This window comes from Bubalus bubalis, chromosome 2 (assembly GCF_019923935.1).
Source record: "Bubalus bubalis isolate 160015118507 breed Murrah chromosome 2, NDDB_SH_1, whole genome shotgun sequence".
In the NCBI taxonomy this organism is placed as follows: domain Eukaryota; kingdom Metazoa; phylum Chordata; class Mammalia; order Artiodactyla; family Bovidae; genus Bubalus; species Bubalus bubalis.
In genome coordinates, this window is record NC_059158.1 from 143,340,044 (window position 1) to 143,344,676 (window position 4,633).

Consider the following 4,633-nt stretch of genomic DNA (forward strand, 5'->3'; position numbering starts at 1 on the left):
AAGTCCCAGGCATATAGCTATACATAGAATTGAGATGTTGTAAACTTTCTATCAGATTGTACCTAACCAAGATCATTTTCCTGTAGTCTTTATTATTTGGAAACATGTCCCTGATCTCTGTGACTAATTGGTTGTACACCTTCACACTAGATATTTAACCTGTTTGGGTTAAGGTTTCCTTTAACATGAATAACACGATAATTAAAATTGATACAAATAACAGGATAATTTTCAAAGTTCCTATTTTGCTTATATTTCACAATTCCTATGTGAAAATATAGCAATGGATCTTGAAAGTACACATTTACATATTATTATGCTAATACATTGAGTGGTATACTAAAATTGAGATCGTTCTAAAGGCAAAAACATGCAAAGCTGAATATGGTAATTTGGTACCAAATAAATGCCCCTTATATTTGTATACAATCTTTCTTTTATCTAGGTGAAGACATTTTTCCCACTTACTCTTTACATGTATAAAAAAAAATTGTTCTTATGCATGACTTAGGCACAATTTGTATGATTAAGAGCTTGAGCTCTAACTGAGATAAATCCAAATTCAGATTCTTATTCTGCTCTTTACTGGCTTCATGAAATGTGGTCAAATAACTTGACCTCTCTAGCAAATATTCTTCTTTAAATAAAAATCTTTTGCTTTTTTCCAGGGAATTTTCTGGGGCTCCAGTGGTTAGGATTCAGTGCTTTCACTGCCATGGCAGGGGTTCAGTCCCTGGTTGGGGAACTAAGATCTTGCAAACCCTGCAGTGCAACCAAATAAAATAAATCTTTTAGTAGCCATGTCAGAAGATTGTTACAGAGGGATAGTTTTTGCTGTTTTTATAGACACCACCGGAAGATAATACACTTCCTCAAACTTGGGAACCAATGGAACTAATATTGGAATAACGATAGTTAATCTAATTATATTAAGCCAAAAAACCCCTTTTCTACTAAGCTACATTAAAGATATATTTGGCTTCTGTAACATAACAATAAAACATGAATATGGTTACTAATAGAAGACTACGATAGTCAAAAAATGTCAGTATTAAAGTGACTTAACAAAATTCCTGCTGATTTTATACCTGGCAGTTTCTGATTTGCAAAGTTTGGATGTGTGTGTGTGTGTGTGCTCAGTCGTGTCCGACTCTTTGTAACCCCATGGATGGTAGCCCGCCTGGCTCCTCTGTACCTGGGATTCTCCAGGCAAGAGTACTGGAGTGGGTTACCATTTCCTTCTCCAAAAGTTTAGAAAACAATCACTTGTGAAATGAAACCTGATTCTAATTAGTGGCTTTTTTAGTAAAACACTAATTGAATACCCTTGCTCATGCATATTGTTAAAATGTCATTTTTTCCCCCTTTTAAGAATAGAAGGTTTGGTGTGTTTGTGTAGTTGCTCAGTCGTGTCCGACTCTTTGTGACCCTATGGATTGTAGCTTGCCAGGTTCCTCTATCCATGGGGATTTTCCTGGCAGGAACATTGGAGTGGGTTGCCATGCCCTCCTCCAGGGGATCTTCCCAACCCAGGAATCGAAGTGGGATCTCCTGCATGGCAGGTGGATTCTTTACCAGCTGAGGTACCAGGGAAGCCCAGAAGATATGGTAGTATATAACAAAGATTAATATTTCTCCTTATAAGCAACTGATTTTTCAAAACTATAACATTGGCCAACCCAGTACACCAAAATAATTTTTATAAACAGATTTAAATGTTATCAGAAGTTCCCAGATAGTTTCAGTTTGTAGGGCTGTTTGTTCAATTATGTGTATTTTATGTCAATTTAAAATTTGATTTGTACTTTCCTCCTGATAATGCTAAGAAGCATTCCAAAATATTATGCATTGTTGACAACAGTTCCAAAATGGTCATTCTAAATTCAAAGAATATGAAAAAAACCATTGGTCATCTATTCATAGAAAAGCTATTATATCATTTTATATAGAATAAAAATCTTAAGTAACTAAAATTTCTACTCTAATAATGTCTAGGTAATCATCACAGCCAGGTTTTATTTTCAGTTTCCAATATAGGAAGATCATCGTCTTACATAAGACCTGGAAAGCAGCTTTATTTAAGAGGAAAATAAAACTTATTAGCAAATGAAAATATTATGCTCACTTTCTGCCACAAGGTATTTCTGAGCTATCATTTCTGATCTTTCTGGCTTCTTCCCCTGCCAGAAATAAATTCCATCTTCACTTTCCCAACCAATTATCTGTCCAAATCTCGATCAGATGTCACTCTTCTACATGCCTTTCTTGGTGGCCACTTCGCTCTCCACAAAAATAACTGCTCCTTTCTCTATGCTTTCTTTCTACCTTAGATTCACATCTTTCTTTGCACTTCAGGATACTGTTGTAACCAATTTTTAATTGAGCATCTCCCATGTGAAAATGTGATCTTTTTGAAGGTAGTCTCATATCTTATACATTTTCCCCCCTTCCCTCCACCCCAGCAGAGACCCTGGTACATGGTAGAAGTGAAGTGAAGTCGCTCAGTCGTGTCCGACCCTTCGCGACCCCATGGACTGTAGCTTACAAGGCTCCTCTGTCCATGGAATTTTCCAGGCAAGAGTACTGGAGTGGGTTGCCATTTCCTTCTCCAGGGGATCTTCCCGACCTAGGAATCAAACCTGGGTCTCCCGCATTGCGGGCAGACACTTGACCATCTGAGCTACCAGGGAAGCCATGGTAGAAGGTCAGCCTTATTCCTTGGACTGACTTCTTCAACAATTAGAGTATATTTTGAGCCTAACTTTAAAATTAGGAAATTTGTTGCCAAACAGAAAAGAAATTTCTTAACACTTTGATGAGGTAGAAATAAGGATTAACGTGTTTATGAACAGCATTACTATGGCAAGACAGCATAGATAACCCTGTACTGGTCTGCAGGTCCTGAACACTGCACTGTCTGGTTCCCAAATTCTAGCTGTAAAAAAGCAGCTCCAGTCATTTCTCCAAGCAAATCTTAGGAGCAAACAAGTCCACGTAAGGCCTCTGTCTCTGGTGTAACTAAAATGGAGGAAAATGGACTATTGAAAGGGACCCGCTACTTTTTTAAACAAGACAAATGATGGGAGGTAGGAAAGCACTATGTTTTAAAAGGACTTAAGTCTTCTAGGTTTCTGTTGGCCTCTCATGCTCTTCCTGTTTGGAGAGTAAGATCTAAACACTTGAGTTACATAAGAGGTTTGGTAAAGATCAATCGGTCTTTCTCTAAGAGACTTGGCCACTGATACTACATCCACCGCAAAGGAGAATACCTAAACCATGAATGTATCCTGCATTGGCACCATCATTAAGAATAGGCTTGGAAACAGGACTTGTTGCCACTTCCTTTTTTGTCCTTCATCTAGTAAATAAGGCCTCTTTGTGTCTGTGTTAGTCACTCAGTCAGTGTCCCACTCTTGGTGACCCCATGGAGTCCATCAGGTTTAACTGTCCATGGGATTCTCCAGGCAAACATACTGGAGTGGGTTGCCATTCCCTCCTCCAGGGGATCTTCCCAACCCAGGCATCGAAGCCAGGCTTCCTGCATTGCAGATAGATTCTTTACTGTCTGAGCCACCAGGGAAGCCCTTTACCTTTACTTTAACCAACTAGGTTATGCATACTACGTGTGAGCAGAACAGATTGGGTGAATTAAGAAAAATATTTTCTGTAACTCTGTTCTTAAGGTTCATTCAGAACCATCCAGAACAGGAATATAAATTCATCTTTGTCCTTTGAAACACAGGGTCAAGAGGGAGTGCAGGTCCCTAAGGAGTGTGGAACAAAACCACTTTAACAGTACTGGACTGCCTCTGAACTTGTAGAGGACTAATCATTCACATGGTTTAATCCACTGTCAGTCTGGCTCTCAGTTGCAGCCAGGTTACTCTGGTTGTTTCCTAGACCTCTGTAATAGGAAACCTCATATGAGATACATAGCATTAGAGTCTAATGATGAGACCAAACTGATTTCCTGTTTATTAGAGGCAGAGGTGCTCTGCTTGAGAAATACCAATCCATTAAAGTCACATTTTAAGACATTTAAATATCTGGCATATAATAAATGGATTTAGATAAGTGCTAATGATACAAAAATTTTAGAATGTTTTTAACCTAAAACTTACTGAAAGGTTTTGTCTGAAGAATTCTTATCTATACACAAATATAAGTATGGGAGAGAGATTCCTGGTTACCATGGAATCTGTATGCTATTTCTAAAGGATTCTGACTTGTCTTTATGTATTTTTAAAATCTTTTATTTATTATATTTTTGGCCACGTTATGCAACTTGTGGGATCTTAGTTCTCTAATCAGGGACAGAGCCCTGGCCCCCAGCATTGCAAGCATGATGTCCTAACCACTGGATCGCTAGGGAACTGCCCTGACTTATCTTTAAAACAAAGTACTTCACTTAAAATATTTCAACAAGTTCTTAATAACTGGCAACATCTACATGTTTTAATTTTCTGAATACTTACAAAGAACATTATTACAGTTACAGAATCACATTTTTACCAAACACAGATTGTATTTCTGATTTTTTCTGTTAAAATTGATTACTTTTTAGGTGCTTTTTTTAAATGCTAACTTTAAAAAGTGAAGTTTCTCCCTCAGAAATAAAAATCTGAACAATTAC